This window comes from Phodopus roborovskii, unplaced genomic scaffold, assembly GCF_943737965.1.
Source record: "Phodopus roborovskii unplaced genomic scaffold, PHOROB, whole genome shotgun sequence".
Classification (NCBI taxonomy): Eukaryota; Metazoa; Chordata; class Mammalia; order Rodentia; family Cricetidae; genus Phodopus; species Phodopus roborovskii.
The window spans coordinates 17,317,562-17,338,210 of NW_026126433.1; positions in this window are offsets into that span (position 1 = coordinate 17,317,562).

Below are 20,649 nucleotides of genomic sequence, written 5' to 3' on the forward strand. Positions count from 1 at the left end.
CTATGAAAAGACACCATAATGAAGGCAACTCTTACAAAATAAAGATGATAGAAGATGTCCTTCTGTATATATGTTTCTCTTATTGCTTTAAGAATAAAATACTTTTTTGGTCATTGAGGCAGGAAGATAGGTGGGACAAGGAGACAAGGAGAATTCTGGAAAAGGTAAGCAGAGGAAGACCTTGAAAGAATCGCCATGTAGACCACAAAGAATAACAAGTCAGGGTACTCTGTGGTAAGTCAAGACCATGTAGAAATAAACTAGTAGTTATGGGTTAATAATTAAGAGAGCATTAGCCAATAAGAAGCCCAAGCCATTGGCCAACAGTTTTATAATTAATATAGCATCTGTATTTTCATTTGGGACTCAAAGTTGGCTGCTGGACCAGGCAGGAAAGAAACACCAGCAACAGAAAGAATTTAGTTGGGGCCTTAGATTTTTAGAAGGTTGGTTCATAATTATTATGGTGGGAACTAAACAGGTATGATACTGCAGTGGTAGCTGAGGGCTTTACATCCTGATCCATATGCAGCAGACAGAGAGAGACAGCTGTTGGTATGGGTCTTTAAAGTCTCAAAGCTTACTCTTAGTGATGCACCTCTTCCAACAAGGTCCTGCCTCCTAATCCTTCCTAAACATAACAACTGGTGACTGAGGATTCAAGCATATGAGTTATGGGAGCCATTCTCATTTGAACCACCCCCACAGGATATACATTGCCTATAATCTCAACATTTAGGAGCTGAGGCAGAGTAATCACATTCTATCCATTCTAGACTACCTAACAAGACATTATATCAAAGCTATCAACAAAAATATCTAGGAAGATTTGTCATTCTGAAAAGTGTTGCACAAGCAGACAGCTTTACTTAATCCCCTGAATTATACAAAAATTGGTGCCTGCTAGCAGAGGTTTGATTCCACTGCTGAAGAGTCAAGCTCATCTTGGTGCCTGCTGGACAGACAGCCTAGATGAACTGGATGAGCCACAGGCTACTGAGAAACCAAATACATTTTAGTATGCTGGTGTACCATAGCAACAATATAATATATAATTTTGAAAAGCTAAAAGAAATGACTTGAGATGCTTTTCTATAAAAGAATTCTCAAATTTGAGGAGATGCATATACTTACCTTGATATAAACACAAACAATATCTAGATGTATCAAATTTCCATATGTTTACTTGTAATTTTGTACTGGTTTTTAAATTTAATGCTTTAAAATATTCTTTGTGGCTTTTATGCCATGTGTCTTGATGCCATCCATCTCGCTGTCCCTCATATCCATCTGCTGCCCCCTTGCAATTACTCCCAATAAAATAAAAAAAAATAAAGAAGAGAAAAAGAGAAAAAAAGAAAAAAGAAAAAAACTCATCATGGAAGGTAAAGTGTCACATAGTATATTCTTTAGTCCATATATTTTTATTTACAAGTATTCATTGCAAATAGTCACTGGTCTGTTTCAAGGCCTCTGGTTTCTGCTACATTATCAACCTTGGCAATCCTCTTAGTTCTCCTGCTTTTGCCCCATGTTATGGAGGTCTTGAAGCTTTGGGTCTGCAGGACCAGCTCCTTTTCATGCTTTAGCAGATCATAGATGGGTAGATGTCAAGTGGGGCAAAGCAGGTTCTGGACCTGGGAGGTTGCAGGGTTATTCAGTATCAGCTGTACCCCATCTTTATTACAGGGGAACTCTCCAGCATTGCCCTGGCTAGTTTACCTTATGCAGCAAGGATCAAGGGGCACGGCCAGATCTTCTGCTTTCCCTCTCTGAGGGCCAGCTCACCCACACTTACACCACCAGGGCCAGCTCTCCTGTGTTGCCCAGGAGAGGTACAGGCTCTGCTTTCTTGAGTGCCACAGCTGGTGAGGGGCAGGAAGAGCTCTCCTCCTCTCATGACCTCAGGGCCATCCAGCTCTCCTTGCAGGTGACAAGGGGTAGGGAGATGGGTGGGGGTTATTTCTCCCTGAACCATTCCACCATATAACAGATAAGGGGTAGACCAGATCTCCCACACTTTTGATCTCGGCCAGTTTACCTCTGCTCCTGTTAACAGGGTATGCTCTCCTGTGCTGCCCCTGTGAGGTGGAGTCTGTTCTCCTAAATGCTGTAGCTGGTGAGGGGGCAGGTTCAGGTTTCCCTAGTTTTGGAGCCAGTGAAGGGCAGGGCCAACTCTGGGCAGCCTTATCCTATTAGCCTTTGGTGGTAACAGGAGCTAAGGACTTCAACACAGACCATGGCTGCAGCAAGACTACAGATCCATACATGGGCCTTGGCAGTAGCCAAAGCCCTGACATCAAGGCTCAGGTGGTAAACAAGCCCTCACCTCAGCCTGCTCCTCATTGTCTTCATCTCTTCAAGTCTGCCTCTCTCTCTCCTATGCCCAGAGGCATCAGTCAGTCAGAGAGCTGAGTGGGAGCTCTTCACATTTGATGAAACAGCATCACTATTAGCACTCTTGACTAATACTGTATTTGAAGATTCATGTTAAAAAAAAAAACATTGTTGAGAACTGGTGAGATGGCTCCGTGTTTAAGAGCTTGTACTGTTCTTGCAAGGGACCCAAGTTCAGCTGCCAGCATTTACTCCAGGGAATTCACAGCCATCAGTAACTCCAGTGTTAGAGTTATCCAGCAATGCCCTTGACCTCTGTGGGCATTTGCACTCATTTAACATTATAATAGTGACTGCCACAGGGTGCTGAGGGCCTATATTCTCTCCTCAGGACCTAGGGCAGAGCATCCTGGACAGGTGTGTGGGTTTTCTTCTCCCACTCAGTCATAATTGTACATTTTTAATGTGGTAATTCACACAAAAACGTGAGAATATTTTCTTTCCAGACATAGCCTCATGTAGTCCATGCTGACATAACAATTAATTTGTGTTACAGAGGTTGGCCTTGTTCTTATGATCTTCTGACATTAACATCTAAGTGATTACAGGGACCAGCCACCATGCCAAGAAATAGTTCTTGCTGTGTAACTTTGACTTACTTTTAGTTTCTTTATTTGTAAGATATATATGATTATACCTATTCATATGGTTGTGAAAGATGAGATGAAGTAGTAATATTTGACATGTGAGCTGGCTATGCATATCTCCAATGAGTGCATGGAGAAGCAGTATCTGAAAGCAAAGATATCCTTTAACAGGTCATTAACTGTGAGCTGTGTTTCTGCACTAAAATCTTCTGTCACCCTTTGCAGTTTGAAGCAACCAATTTCAGTTTTTTTTTTTTTGTTTTTATTCTGGAATCTAAACATTGTGACAGTTTTGTTTTAACTGCTTTTAGAAACAGGAGTTTAGTCATCAATGGGTGAGAAAACAAATCAGCAATTACTGAATTAATGAAATATTACAGATGCTGACTTGAAATAAATCTTGCATTCTGGAATTAGTATGATATAAATCTCTTTTTACTAATCTTTAGCATCTGGATATATTATGGAATACTGTTTTATGTCAGGACAGGGCAAACCCAGTTGTACTATTTTATTCATTGCTCATTTATCTATTCATTTTATTTTAAAGCATCAGTGAAAGTACATATTACAGGAGTGTGTGCATTTTCAAGAGGCTTCACTCTTCTCCAACATTCTATGTAATATTGGAAAGCTATTTCATGGTACTTGTTTTCTTATGTGGTTAGGAACTTGCAGAGTGATTTTTCCTCCTTTGGGACATCTTTTCAAGCAGCAACAAAAAAGTCAATTAGTGTCTTCATTTTTGTTTTGTTTTTGAGACAGGGTTTCTCTGTGTACTAGATCTGGCTGTCCTAGAGCTCACTCTGTAGATAAGGCTGGCCTCAGACTCATAGAAATCCACTTGTCTCAGTCTCCTGAGTGCTGGGATTAAAGGCATGTATAACCACTGCTCAGCTCAGCTTCATTTTTAAAAGCAGTCCACTGAGGTTTGCAGATTAAGTTTGCAGACACTTGAGTGCTGAATAAGAGGCACCAAACTTATTAGAGATCAAGGCTGTGCTGCCATTTTGTTTTCTAGGAACAGCATGCTTGTGGAGCTCTGTGGCAAGGACACTTGAGGGTAACATATGACTGAGATCATCATTCTTCAATAACAAATTTACTAAAAACAAAGTATAATATGTGGCTCTTCTGGTTGCAGATTTTTAAATACTAAAATTGAATCTGAAAGGACAAGAAAAATTGGAATATTTCTAAACAAAACACAAAAGATGACCCATACCAGACATTGCTAAATTGGCCAAGAGCCTGAGAATAGCACAGGCCTAGGGGATAACCTAATGCTATAATTCTGCTAAAGGGATACAGTAATAAATGAGTCCTGATTTCAGTTTGGATTCCTAAAGATCAGTGCCTTTCTCAGCTATTATCAGAAAAACTTCTTGCAATATCTGGGGACCCATATAGAGATTTACAACAGGACAATGTTCAGAGAAGGAGAGACTATTTGATCATTTATTCCTAAATAGATGATTTCATAACATCCCTCTCATCAAGGTTCAGGGATCTATGTGGAAGAGGAGGCAGGAAGATGGAAAGAGCCAGAGATGATGGATTACCACAAAGAAAGAGTGTCTACTAGATAAACCATGACTGGTGCACATATGACTCACAGAGACAGTGGCAGCATGCACAAGGCCTGCATAGATTCAAGATGAATAGGTTCCCAGCACAGAGGGGGAAGTGGACAGAGGCTCCATCCCTAATCCAGAAGCTATCTGCAATTGATATCCTTGGACAAAGCAAAACAATTTTTTCTAATGAAGTCTTACTGGGTACACAAAGTGTCTAGCAAGACCTCATGTTCAGAAGTAGTTGGCCAATGTAAAATCAACTCAATGGTGTGTTTTTCAGACTTTTTGCCTCTTTTATATATTATCTTATTGATCTTCTGCTTATATATTATTTCTGTTTTTTGTCTTCTTGTCAAACTCTTTGTTCATTTATTGTTTTTGTTGCTTGTTTGTTTTTTAAGGGAGAGGGAAATGAGGGAGGGAGGAAGAGAGGGAGGAAAAGAGAGAGAGAGAGAAGCAGAGAGACTTTGGGCTTGGCATGTACTTTGAAACCTCAAAGCCTATCCCCAGTGTTATACTGCCTCACAAAAGACCACACTTATTAATAAGTAAGTAAGCATTCAAATATATAAGCCTATTCAGGCCATATTTTTATATGTATTATTTTTCCTTATTTTATATACCGATCCCAGTTCCCTTACCCTCCTCCAATGCCCCCTGGCCTCCCTTCCCATCCCCTCTCCCTCCTTCACAGGGAGGGTGATGCCTCCCAGGAGAGATCATCAAATTCTTTCAAGTCATTTGGAGTAGGGTCTAGGCCCAGCATACTGCCTCTAGGCTATGGGAGTATCCATCCATTGGGGATGTACTCCAAAAGTTCTTTTGTACACAAGGGTTACATCCTGGTTCCACTGTCAGAAGTCCCTTAGATTCCCTAGGCCTTCTCCCTGAGACCCACATTCAGGGGGGTCTGAGTCCATACAATGTTGGTTTCCTAGCTATCAGTTTGGGGGTCCATAAATTCCCCCTTGTTCAGGTCAGCTGTCTCTGTGGGCTTCTGTAGCCAGGTCTTGACACGTTTTCTTATCACTCCTCTTTTCTTCAACTGGATTCCAGGAATTCAGCTCAGTGTTTAGTTGAGGGTATCTGCTTCTGCTTCCATCAGCTACTAGATGAGAGCACTATGATGGCATCTAAGTTAGTTATCAATCTCATTATCAGGGAAGGGCATTTAAGGTAGCCTATACACTATTTGAAAGATTGTTAGTTGGGGTCATCCTTATAGGTATGTGAATATTTTTCTAGAGTCAGTTTTCTCTTCAAACCCATAATGGCTCCCTCTATTACAGTATCTCTTTTCTTGCTCTTGTCTGTTCATCCCATGACAAAATCTTCCTGGTCCCACATGTTCTCCTCTCCTCCCCTTCTCTTTCTCCTAACTCCCACTCGATTCACTCCCGCACCCCCAGGAGATATTGTTTCATTCCCCTTCTGTGAGGAACATTGTATGAATCTCTTTGGTTCCTCCATGTATCATAGTTTCTCTGGTGCTGTGAATTACAGGTGGTGATCTTTTGCTCCATGTCTAAAATCCATATATGAGTGAGTACATACCATGTTCCTCTTTTCGTGACTGGGTTACCTCATTCAGGATGGTTTCTTCAAGTTCCATCCATTTGCCTGAAAATTTCAAGATTCTGTTTTTTTTTTTCCTTTTTTCTTTTCTTTCTTTTTTTTTTTTAATTCTGCTGAGTAACATTCCTTTGTGTAAATGTACCACATCATCTTTATCCATTCTTTACTGTAGGGGCATCCTGGTTGCTTACAGTTTCTTGATATTACAAATAATGCTGCTATGAGCATAGTTGAACAGATGTCTTCATTGCACAGATGTACAACTTTTGGGTATATGCATAAGAGTGAGATTGCCAGGTCCTGTGGTAGCCTGATTCCTATTCTCCTGTGGAACCACCATACTGATCTACAATATGGCTGTACAAGTTTGCACTCCCACCAACAGTGGAAGAATGTTCCCCTTTCTCCACCTTCTCTCCAGTATCAGTTGTCATTATAGTTTCTAATTTTAGCCATTTTGACAGGAGTAAGATGGTATCTCAGAGTTGTTTTGATTTGAATTTCCCTGATGGCTAAGGATGTTGAGCAGTTGCTTAAGTGTCGTTCAGCCATTTTGAATTCCTCTATTGAGAATTCTCTAGTTCTGTACCCCATTTTTTAATAGGGTTATTTGGTGTTTTTGTGATTAGTTTCTTGCATTCTTTGTATATTTTGGAGATCAGTCTTCTGTAAGATGTGGGGTTGGTGAAGATCATTTCCCAGTCTGTGGGCTGCTGTTTGGTCTTGTCAACTGTGTCCTTTGCCTTACAGAAGCTTCTCAATTTGAGGAGGTCCCATTTATAATTGGCGATCTCAGTGTCTGTGCTACTGGAGTTATGTTCAGGAAGCAGTCTACTCTACCAATTTGTTCAAGGGTACCTCCTACTTTCTCTTCTAAGAAGTTCAGTGTACCTGGATTCATGTTGAGGTCTTTGATCCATATGGACTTGGGTTTTGTGCATGGTGATAGCCAATGGTCTATCTGAAGTCTTCTATACACCATCATCAAATTGTGCCAGCACCATTTGTTGAAGATGCCTCCATTGTATAATTTTAGCTGTTTTGTCGAAAATCAGGTGTTCATAGGTGTGTGGGTTAATATCAGGGTTTTTTATTTGATTTCATTTGTTTATATGTCTATTGTGCCAATACCAAGATGTTTTCAGGACTATAGCTCTATAGTAGAGCTTGAAGTCGGGGATGGTGATGCCTCATGAAGTTCTTTTATTGTACAGGGTTGTTTTGGCTATCCTGGGTCTTTCATTTTTTCATGTAAAATTGAGTATTATTCTTGCAAGGTCAGTGAAGAATTGATGGGGATTGCATTGAATCTGTAGATTACTTTTGGCAAGATTGCCATTTTTACTATGATTATCCTTCTTATCTAAGAGCATGGGAGATCTTTCCATTTTCTGGTATTTTCTTTAATTTCTTTCTTTAAAGACACAAAGTTCTTTCTATATAGGTCATTTACTTGTTTTCTTAGCATTACCTGTAGTGAGATATTCACTTTGTCAGTGAATTTGTCACGTGGTCAGTACCTGTGGCACTGACCATGCCCATTGTGGGTGGGAACTGGGACAGACATGACTTGAGGCAACTAGGTCTGGGTAAGGGTCCCTGGAATGCTGTCTTACTTGGTAGATGGGAATAGAGAACATCCAGAGGCATCCTTGGGACCAGGAACTTGTTGATTTTCATCTCTTTGTTGTAAATTATTTATTCCTGAGTACACATCTATTCAGCCTATCTCTTTTTCCTATTGGCCAATAGGGCTTTATTCTTTAACCAATAAGAAAAACATATTTACAGAATGACATCTCCTATCATCTCCTCTTTTCTGTCTAAAATAAAAAGAAGGGTTTTACTTTAACATAGTAAAACACATAAAAATAGTTATCAAATAAGAACTATAGTTAACAATGTTTAGTCCATTAACATTAACAAGATTAAAGAAAATATTTTATCATCTGTCCTATCTTTGTGGTTCTAAAGTCTAATATGTAACTTATCTTTAGTCCTAACTGAGGAAAACTATAAACATAACTGTCTTCAACTCCCCCTTCTGTAATGTTCCATCTTCAGCCTATAGGCCATAGTGTGTCTGGCAGACTCCTCAGCAAAGTAGGAAACTTTAAACTGTTCACCTGTATTGGCAGTTTGTCAGTCACTTTTCTCTGTGTCCTGCAGACTGTCTGAAGAGTCTTCCATGAAAACAGGAATGCTGTACCAATGTCTATCTTGTATCAGCAGTCATTTTCCTGTGGGTCCTGCATGCCCAGTTTATAGAACATAAAGTCAAATAGCCCTGATAAAGAGCAGTTTCTTGCCCAAATGGCTAATTTTGGCATATTGGAAGTAAACTCCATAATGAGTTTCTTCGATGTCCATCTTCCTTTCTGACGCAAGTGGTGTTGCCAGGAGCAGTTCTGCCTCACTGTTAAGAAAAACCCTAAACCATTTTAAATGCCATATTCTGTAGGTCTTTAAAAGGGTTGAACAATGTTTATTCATGTCAAATACATCTCTGTATATCTAGAAAACCTAACTAACTTAACTCTAAGTTTTGACTATCATGGGTAACTAGCTATAATCTGTGCTAAATTATACATTTACATTTCTAAATGAGCTATGTAAATACAATACCTAAACAAGAGGAGAAATATACATATCACAAAATTGACCTTAAATTTGTATCAATAAATGAACATTCATTCTAAAACAAGGTATTCATTTCTATACCATAATCTTCTTTTTACTTTTAAAGAGAGATTGGTTGTGATCATTAACCATTTATAACCAACCCCATATAAGTGAAAGCAAACATTTATAAACAATATTTGGGAATTTGTGTGTCATTCTATTATATCATTTGCAAATAGTGACAGTTTGACCTCTTTCTTTCCAGTTTGTATCCCCTTGATCTCCTTTTGTTGTTTTTTTTTTTTTTTTTTTTTGGTCTAGCTACAACTTCAAGTACAATATTGAAGAGATGTGGAGAGAGTGTTCAGCCTTATCTTGTTCCCGATTTTAGAGGAATTGACTTAAATTTCTCTCCATTCAATTTTATAATAGCTGTTGGTTTACTCTATATTACTTTTGTTATGTATAGGTATGTTTCTCTTATCCCTGATCTCTCCAAGACCTTTATCATGAAAGAGTATTGGATTTTGCCAAAGGCGTTTTCAGAACCCAGTAAGATCATCATGTGGTTTTTATTTTTCATTTTGTTTATATGGAGGAGCACATAGATAGACTTTTATATGTTGAACCATCCCTGCATCCCTGCCTACTTGGTCATGGTGAATGATTTCTTTTATGTGTTTGAATTCAATCTGCCAGTACTTTATTGAGTATTATTGCATCAAAGTTCATGAAGGAGATTGGTCTGTAGTTTTCCTTCTTAGTTGTGTCTTTGTGTGGCTTTGGTACCAAGGTAATTGTAGCCTGGTAAAAAGAGTTTGGTAATGAACCTTCTGCTTCTATTGTGTGGAACAATTTGAGGAGTATTGGTTTTACCTCTTCTTTTAATTTCTGGTAGAATTCTGCACTGAAGCTGTCTGATCCTGAGATTGTTTTGGTTGGGAAGCTTCTGATGACTGCTTCTATTTAATTAGTGGTTATAGGTCTATTTAATTTGTTTGTCTGTTCTTGATTTAATTTTGGTAAGTGGTAGCTATTAAGAAATTCATCCATTTCCTCGGGTTTTTCCAATTTTGTTGAGTACAGGATTTCAAAGTATGACCTGAAAATTGTTTGGATTTCCTCAGTGTTCGTTGTTATGTCCCCCATTTCATTTCTGTTTTTTTTTATTTGCATGTCCTCTCTCTGCTTTTTTGTTAGTTTGTGTAAAGGTTTGTCTATCCTGTTGATTTTCTTGAAAAACTAACTCTTTGTTACATTCATTCTTTGTAATGATTTCCTGGCATGTTCTCCTCATGGGTGAGTTTGCTTCTCTTTGTTCTAGGGCTTTCGGTTGTACTGTTAATTTTATAATGTGACTATCTTCCATTTTCTTCATATGGACACTCAGTGCAATGAATTTTTCATCACAGCACTACTTTCAAAGTGTCTGTCTGGGCCATTCTTATTCAAGTCACCACACACAGTAAGAGTTTCTGCGAAGTGTATAATCATAAGAAAGAAAACATGTTTGATAAAATAGTAATCTAAGAAAGAAACCCTTTTTTTTTATCCTGTAGACCTGTGGTTTTTCTTATGTAAATTTAAAACATGCTTCAAAATGTTACTCTAACATCATCTGAAATTGCTTCATTTTTTTTTGTTTTGTTTTGATTTTGCTTCTGACTTCCATGACACTTAACACAATTGTACAATGCTTTTAGTTTTCTTAACTATGGTATTGGGAGCACACTGAACTGAAATGAGACCTCATTTAAATAACATATAATCATAAAATCACAGTTATGTAAATAGAAAATAAAAATGCACCATCCCTTGGAAGTTGGGACTTCAAGTGCTCAGTGTGATGGACAATATCTCCTACATGTTATTAGGAACAAATTTGGACAGTGACAACATTTTCTTTTTTCTAACTTTCCTTGAAGTCAAGAGTGACAAAATATGTGTATTGAAATTAAAACATGGCTTTTTTTCTTTTTACAGTGTTTTTTATGGTACAGGTTCTCATCTTAGGTAACTCACTCTCAATGTTTTTCAACTCCAATATCAATTTTATTTACCGTAATGTTCTGCCAGGTGTGTGGACTGACTATCATTAACACAGGTAACAATAAATATTAATAGTAATTGTTTAGAGGGAATAGAATTCTAATTTCTTAGTATAATTGTGAGGAACACTCATATATAGAAATAGTAGAGGAGATGGGCATATCCTTAATCCCAGTTTAAGAAGGCAGAGGCAGATAGTTTTCCGTGAGTTCAATATCAGCTTTGTCTACATAGAAAGTTCTAGGACAGACAATAATACATAAGGAAACTCTCTTTTAAACATACATACGTCTGTCACCAACCTATAATTCCTATTCTCCAAAAGCACCAGGCATATACAATGCACACAGACAAAAGAGAACCCTTGACTCTCACACACATAAGATATAAAGAAATAAATCTTTTATAAAAGACAACACTATAACTAATTAACTAATCATTTTCTAATTTAAATTCACCACAATTAAGATGTATGCCATTATTGACTTTGTCAAATCGTTTTCAAGTTTTAAGCAGCTAAATATTTTTTTTTCAGCAGTTGAAGACATATTTATTGGTTGGAAATGAGGAAATATAAATGCTGTAGAAACACAGAGAAAAAGACTCTGCAAAGCAGAGTGTGGGGAGAGGGACCCAGAAGCAGCTAAATGTTAGTAGTGATTAATCCCAGTTCTAGAAAAGTAGCCTAGACTCAGATAGGACACTGTGATATAACTCTTGATTCAACATTTTAAAAAGCTAGTGTAGCCAGGTGAAATGGCACATACTTTTAACCATAACATTTGAGAGAAAGAGGCAGTATGATCTCTTTGAATATGTAGCTGTCCTTATCTGCAAAGTGAGTTCCAGGGTAGCCCAGGCTACAGAATGAGATTTTGTTTCAAAAAATAAAAAACAGTCAACCAACCAATACATCAACAAAGATAGTATACATTCTGAAAGATATAAAAAATGATTTATTCTGAAGATTCTTGCTTAAAACTATATAATGGGTAGATGCAATGTAAATGTTAGGTCTCAGAATGCAAATGTAATTACAACTAAATCTGTATATAAAAGTAGCATGAACAAAGTAGATAATTTTTTTTTCTACAAAAATCTTACTATATTAGAAAAGAATGTGCTTGCAATAGGGCCAATCTCATTGGCAGAGTTGTGGGTGAGCCAGCCCCCAAGGAGACCTGGGAGACCTGTCACCATTACTCATCTGCCGTGTCAAAGCATGTTCAGTGGAAAGATGCCTCCCAAATCCTGCCACCCAAATCAACTTTTGAGGCAGGTGGAAAAGCTGACCCTGAGGTCAAAACAGTAGAAGAGCTGTCCCTGTCCCTCAGCTGCTGTAGCATTGGGAGAGTGGCTCCACCACAGAGGAGCTAGCTGGTCATGAAGGTGTAGGTGTGGGGGTTCTGACTCTGAGGGCATGAAAGTTGGAGAACTGTCCCTGCCTCTTACTATTTAGTACAAGGGGTGAATTCTCCAGGACAATGCAGGAGAACTCACCCTGGCCATGAAGACAGTGGGAAGCTGGTGGCATGACAAACTGTGCAACTACCCAGCCCCAGAACCATGATTATGTGTTGGCCCACTCCAACATTCATCACATCTGTGTCTGTTATATGTTGTAACACCTGAAGGGACTGGTCCCACAGACCCAAAATTGTAGGAGTTTCACATAATAGGGAAAGAGCAGCAAAACCAAGAGGAGTTCTAGTGAGGGCCCAGGACTGATAGTGTAGTAGAAACCAGAGGCCTGGAAACAGACCAGTGAATGGCTCTTTTCAATGAACACTTGCAATGAAAGCTATGTAGAAAAAAGGGATTGTTGAATGACTCACTGTGTCATGCTATAGCTTCCGTGATGAGATTAATTTTTCCTTCTTTCTCTTTTTTCCTTTTTTCGTTCTCTTAAATTTTACTTTATTTTAGGAAGGGCAGAGGTTGCAAGGCAGAAGTTGCATATCAAGGGATGGAGAAATGAATGGGATAGATCTGCATGATATGAAAGACACAAACATTAAATAAAATGGAAGTTAAAATAAACAAGTGCTTGGGCCTAGTCACTCCTCCAAAGGACTTGACAGATTTTGATGATCCCTCCTGGAAGGCATCACCCTACCTGCAGAGTGGGGGATGGGAAGGGATGGGATGATGGTCAGGAGACATGGCAAGGTGGGAGAGAGGGAGGAAGGGAGAGAGGGAACTGGGATTGATATGTAAAATAAGAAAAAAAAAAAAAGAAAAATATAACACGTAAAAAGAAAAAAAAGAAAAAAGAAACAAGTGCTTGTTCTAAGTAAAATTCAGGCAATACAAAGAAGGAAATTTTGACACAATAAATAACAGGATTTTAGAACAATAAAAGTTAGTATTTATACAGCATATGGCTTAATAAAAAAAGTCAAAACTGATGACTATGAGGGTTTTCTGACAGTGCTCATAGATGTAACACATGATTGAAGTGTAACATTAGTTCTGAACACACACTTCCTTTGATTGCACATTCCATAACATGCCACACAGCATCAACAAATGCTGTCTGACACACCTCACTTCAGATTAGAGAGTAGTATATAATATGGATTGCTTTATTGTGCACATCAACTTTTTTGCTTTCATGGAATTATAACTAATTAAACAGAGACTTTAAAATACTTTGCTATATTATTTCTCGATGTGCAAGTATCAAATTAGTAAAACACAAGTTTTTTTGGGACTGTAATGGGTGATTTACAAAATTGCTAGGTGAATTTGTGACTTGAGCTTCAGTGAAAACATGATTTTCTAGTAGATAGGAGAGGATTAAATACTCACATTCATGGTCCCTAGAGGAGAGAAGAAAACTACTGGCCTTTGCTTGCTTATTTATTTGATTTCAGCTAGCTTTCTTATCTATTATACTGTTCAGGACCCTATGCTTAGGAAATGATGCTGCCCAGAGTAGACTGAGTTTCTTACATCAATAAATAATCAAGGGATTTCCCCATAAATACACCCACAAGCCAAATTGATCCGGTCAACTTCTCATTGAGATTTTCTTCCTAGTAAATACCAGATTGTGTCAAGCTGTGACAATTAAAGCTATCACCAGTTGTAAAGTATTGAATATTTAGTCAACATTTTATTCTTATGTAAAAAGCATATCCATCTTATCAATACACAATTTAAAATATGTAATAAATGGTAAGCTTATACCAAAAACCCTGTCTAAAAAAAAAAAAAACAAAAAAAGTATATACCAAAGAATTAGTAAACATTTTTTATGTTTTACCATCCAAAATATTTCAAAGGGCCTTAGGTAAATTTTACAAAATATCTGAGTGTGAATGAAAACTTGTATCCTTTGTTATGTGCCATATTGTGACACTGTTTTTTTTTTCTCTCTCTGTCTTTTGTTTTTTTGTTCTGAGACATAATTTTACGGTGTTCCACAGTCTGTCCTCAAACTACTAATGAAACCTCTGGTTGATTCTCCATGCAACATAGCCAGTTCTTCCTTGAGGTCAAATGGAGTAATGTATTAACAGTTCAAAAAAATTTCAATTACCTAATTGAAAGCCACCATAACATCCCATAAAAAAACACATGAGAAAATTATCAGCCTAAATCAGGATTTTCCAATTAAGAAAAAAAAAAAAAAAAACCAATACAAGAACTGTCACTGGCATGAATATTCCACAGCAGTGTTTTGTATATATCAGATAGCATAATAACTTATTTACCTAATGTCACATTAAACCTCAAAGTGGGTCCCATAAAATTAATACAACACATATGACTTCTAGATACACTAACATCTAGGTGGAAAGTTTCAACATTCTTCATCTGTTTTCCTTGCTTAATGTTTATACATTGGTTACCACTAAAACGTTTTACAAGATACTATTAAATACTTTGTGCACACTGATCCAACCATTTATACAAATGTTATGACTTTTCATAGTTAGTTACAAATTCCCAATAGCTGATTTATTATTATTATTATTATTATTATTATTATTATTATTATTATTTCAAGTGGAAGAAGGAATAAATTCTCAATCCAATTTGGTCTGGATACGGACCCAGATACCACTTGTGTAAACTGTGATGGGATGAGAGGTACAGCACCCAGCTGCAGTAGTTCTGGAGAAAGAAACACAGGCTGATTTTCGAGAAAGGACAGGCACATGGTGTTACATAGCTTTGACTTTTATTGTGGTTAGGCAAGATTAGGGTTCCTTGCAGAGCAGGTACCTCCATAGTTTAAGTTTATCCCCTGGGGTTAAAGGAAACAACCCACCATGTTTTCTTACTATCCACCCAGATTTACTGCAAAAAGGAAAATGAATGAGTTGTGACCCAAAATATTTAATCAGAAAAACATCAGAACATGGGTACATGTGTTATGATTGCTTTTAAAAAACTCATTCACTGGTCACATCTCTCATTCCTACCTGCATTTTGTTTTTTGACACTTTTCATTGGTGACTTTCCTGGGACTGGTTGGCAGTGACTGACATGTTGATGTGTCTCTGTTCCTTTGCCTCTTTCCCTGAAGTTGTGATCTCTCCAGAGCAAGGTGATGCCTATCAGCTTAATTTCTTGTGGTTTCTTTAGCATCTAGATTGTATAGGAAACACAAATAAACAATATACTGGGAGAAAAACTTGGTGAAGACAAGACTGTGAGCATTTCTGTCACTTCATTCTAATAACAGGTTATTCAGTAAGTATCATAGAAAGAATCCATGTTTCCAGATACATTGATATAGTAAGTGTGCTAGATTCTATATTTTTTACTTCCTAAAAAGAGACCAAGCCAATTTCTTTGTGTAATGTCGGTTCATTTGTAGGAAACATAGCACTGAATGCTGAAGCATATCCATATTGTATTTAGTCTAGTTGATTGGATTAAAATTTTAGTGGGATGGTATTTTAGTTAGGGTTTCTATTGCTAGGATAAAGCCCACAACCAAAAGCAATGTGGGCATGAACAGTTTATTTTATTGTATACTTCAAGGTAAGTTGGGGCAAGAACTCAAAGCAGAGCAAAACCTGAAGGCAGAAAACTGATATGCAGTTTCCTGGCTATCTCTTCACAGCTTGCTCAGTTTGTCTTCTTCTACACCCCTAAGTCCACCTACCCATAGGTGGCACTGGTCACAATGGACTGGGCTCTCCTACATCAATCACTAATTATAAAAATGTCCAATAGACTCAAGCTTGCCCACAGGCCAATCTAGTGGCAAAATTTTATCAATGTCCTCTCTTTCAAAATAACTCTAGCTTGTTTTAAGGTTACATAAAACCAGCCAGCGCAGATGGCAACTCTATGGAAGCATTAAAAGATGGAACTTTTCTTGATGACAAAACAGTGCTAAAATTGTTTAAAAATGTAAAAGTCATAGAGGTATAACTATTCTCCACTTATAGAAAGCAAAATTAATGTCATAATTCCTATAAAATGAAATCAAATTGCAATTTAAAAATCAATCATGAACTATAAAGGAATGCAATTTGTTTCAGGGAAAATGCAATGAATAATATTTATAGGAAGTGTGTTACACATTTTTAATTAGTCAAAACATCTAAACAATATGAATGTGTACATATATGTAGAAATAGACAAATAAATAAATGATAGACAGGGTAAGCTGAATATTGCCATTTTTTCAGTCTAACTCACAGGAGAATACACAGACTATTTCCTTGAAACTAAACAATACTTTTTGATACATTAACTATTTTAACAATTATGCTGGATATTAGAACTTCTTAAATGTTTTCTTCACTTTAATTTGGTGGCTGTTAGTACAAAAGCAGCTGTGTGTTTATACAGCTGCCAAAGTTTCTGTTGATGGAGATGTAGTACAGGTTGGGAAAGATGGTTCACCCAAAGCTCCTTGGTGCCCAAGCCCTAGTTAGGTTGTTTTTCAGCCTCCTGACTTTTGCAAACTAAAAAAGGTGAAGGGATAAAAGATTTTTATACCATCTGTTGCTTAGCAACAAAGGGTTTCCTCATAGGCAACAGAGTAGAAGAAAGGATAAGAGAGGACATGGTTGATGAATTGCTTATCTGCCACTTCTGATATAGCAAAATAAAATAAAATAAAAAACCCTGTTAAATAGAAATCTGTATAGACAGATATCTCCAACCTACACAAAAACAAATTAATCTCATTAGAAAAGAGGTTAATACCTGCTTGTGAGAAATATTGTTTCCTTGTTACCTTTAAATGGCACATAAAGCCAATAGTACTATATAAGGTATATTCATTATCTCAATGACTAAAATATTTCATCTCCAAATTGACTTGTTATTGTTATTATTTTTCATGAATTATTTTATTATTTATTAATATATATGTGTATATGCACAAGCATGAAGGCACCCATGGAGGCTGGAAGAGGAGATCAGATCCTCTATTGCTCAAATTACCTGCAATTGTGAAGTGTCCAACATGGGTGCTTAAAACTGAACTTGCATCCTTTACAGAAGATGAACAATTTCTCTTATCCCTCAAGAGATAATTTGAGTGTGACAACCTAAATCTATGGGTTTTTGTTTTGTTTTTTGTTTTTTTTTTTTTTAATGACATAAAAGTTCATTAGCTGAGCAGTGATGGTGAATGGCTTTAATCCCAGAACTTGTGAGGCAGAGGCAAGTGACTCTCCTTGATTTTGAGGTCAGCCTGGTCTACAAAGTTAGTTCCAAGTCAGCCAGGGCTACACAGAGAAACACTGTCTCAAAAAGACAAAACCAGAACCAAAAAAGTTCATTGAAATATTCTTCTTCTGATATTTGTACATATTTATTGATAGTGTTTATCAAGAAATACTATAAATTTAAAATATTGAGTGCCTGTAATTAAAACTTTTGAAACATAAAGATGCTGTTTTAAAATAAATATCCCCTTCATGCATTAAATATATTAACTTATGATACATTGGTTGAAACTTTTTTTTCTCAGAAGCATCTGTGGTAGTTGAAAGAAAATGGCCCCCAAAGGGAATGGCACTATTAGTAAACTTTAGGAAGTTTGGCTTTACTGGAGTGGATGTGATTTTGTTGGAGGAAATGTGTCACTGTGGAAGTGGGCTTTAAAGTCTCATATATGTTCAAGACAGACCCAGTGAAACAGTTCACTTCCTGTTGCATGAAAAATGTCAGATGCTCAGCTACTTCTTCAGTACGATCTCTGCCTGCAGCTACCACCCAAAATGGTGATAATGGAATGGACTAAACCTCTGAAAATGTAAGCCACCCCATTTAATGTTTTTCTTCATAAGACTTGTTGTGGTCACGAGGTCTCTTCACAGCAATAGAAACCCTAAATAAAGCAGTATGCATTGTATTGGAGAACTAAAGACAACTTAACATATTTAAAATATATAGAAAACAGAGACTATAATTTATTCTTTTAAAATTCATAATGTACTCATAACTAATTTAAAAGCAAATCCCTACTGTATTGTCTCCTATAATATAAAGAATAAATGCAACCTTGCATATTTTTATAATTTATTTAATTAATTTTGTTATTGTTGTGAAGGTGTCAGATCCCCTGGAATTGGAGTTACAGACATTATGAACAGCCATGTGGGTGCTGAGAACTGAGTCCATATTCTCTGGAAAGGCAGTCAGTGTTCTTAACTGCTGAATCATCTCTCCAGCCCCATCTTTAATAAGGTATTATGTATAACTATGGTGGTTTGAATGACAATGGTTCTCATAGGCTTGATGCCCAGTTGATGAAAATGTTTGGAAAGGATTAGGAGGTGTTGCCTTGTTGGAAGAGAAGTGTCATCAGGATCAGATATTGAGGTTTTGAAAGACTAGCCCTTCCCAATCTTTCTCTGTCTCATGCTTGTAGACCAGGGTTTGAGCTCTCAGCTACTGCTCTAGCACTGTAACTTTCCTTTTTGCTGTTGTGCTCCCATGCCATGATGTTCATGAATGCCAACCCTCAGAAACTGCAAGCCCCAACAAACTTTTTCTTCTATAAGTTGCCTTGGTAGTCATATTACAGCAATAGAAAAGGAAATGAGGTAGTGATTTAGTTTTTGAAAGTATGTTGTATCTTAATTATAGCTAGTTAGAATTGCTGCTGCATAGTAATAATAGTAACTGATTAAAATATTTAGCCATATATAACATGTTCATATTTATCTACAAAGAATTTAATTTTAAGTAGTTGCAGCTTTTGATTTTTTGGTTTGGGATAAAAGAATATTTTTTAGTACAAATGAAAATGTTTATATGTATATATTTTACTATTCTCCTGTAGATTGACCTCAACCAGTTGCAAGACTGAAATTGTAATTAGCATCACCTTCCTTGTATCTGAGTTTAGAGCTGGCTGGAACATTCTCAGGAACATTATTCTTGCTCCAAGTTTTCAGTTCTTCTGCTGGCAGTAAAACTCCTGATGTTCAGAGAACAAAGCCATTCTCCTGACTCCTAGAAGTACTTTATGACCCTTTGTGTTATTGCTCAGCTCCTGTCAGTAAAATATAGAGGCCACATTTTAAGTGAGAGATATTATTCCTGAAAACTCCACAAAACTTAGGACTAATTTCCTATAGTATTTATGTTTTAACATGAGCTGGATTAGTTTAACTAGAAAAGAGTAGCAAAAGGTAAGCTTTTATTATTTTGGCATAATGGAGATGTAAGTATATAAATAACACGTCTTGCAGACACACTTAACCTATGGAATCTCTTGCTTCATAAGATTTTCACACAACTGTAACAGACTAGCTCTGTATGAAAAAAATTTGCATTTAAACGTGATAATCAGGAAAAAGGAGTTTTTAAAATAGAAAGCTCAGATCAAGAATAAATTGTACATGTAAATGTGCTCATTTGCATGCAGAGAATGCATTTGAACAGTGGGGCAAGTGAAGAAATTAAGGCTGATGTTTCCCTGAGTGCCCAGTAATGTTGAATTACAATTGAATACCTATAGAAATAAGTGAGACATTCAAATGGATTCTAAGTGAATGTATTATGCTCTGTGATGTTTCCCTGAATTCTTTAATGAGTTCGGAAGGATGAAACACCAAGAGGTGCTGAAGTACTTCAGACACACTCAGTCAGATGCATGTGGTTAAATAGAACTCTGCAATGTTCCCCACATAAAATGAGCTTTTCCAAGTCAGAAGGCAAGTAAAGCAATTTATTTGTATCCTCAGTCTCATCACAAGTAGGAGTTTACTTTCATAAACTTCGTTTGGTTTTTAGGGAAACTCTAGCAACTTAAAAGTTACTTTGTAATTCTTTTGAGCCCTAATACACAGTACTTGAAATCTTGCTTTTATTGTGCCCTTTAGCATTAAGTAAATAGTATTATCTATTTAATCTGAGAAATCCTAGTGACCTGCATAAGAAGAGTAAAAGCAAGAAAAAAAAATCCATACAATCATCGGCCTTGAGAACTGAGAAATTCTGATGCCATGGCTAGTCAAACCCTGCTTAGTATTATTACTTTCAAAACTATATTTATAAAAGAAGAACTACAGTTGCCTTCTAAGTTTTTGTTCTTTCTTGAAAAGTTTACCTTGAGTGTACTTCTTCCACTGTGGAGTGTGGGGATGTGATGTCATAACATGCTAGGTTCCCTGGGACATTGTCTCATGATGCTTTAGCAAACTGGAACAGTTCATTCACCGTGTTATGAAACCATGTTGCTTTCTTTATTTTAAACTGGTGGTGTAGCTATTATGCTAGCATTGATAGTAAAACCTCCAAAAATCAGTGTGTGGAGTTTCTCCTTTCTCTCCCAGGTCATTTTATAACCCTTTGTTTTATCTGCTCACCTCCTTGACTACAATCCAGAGGCCTTAATACTACAGGAGAAGTGA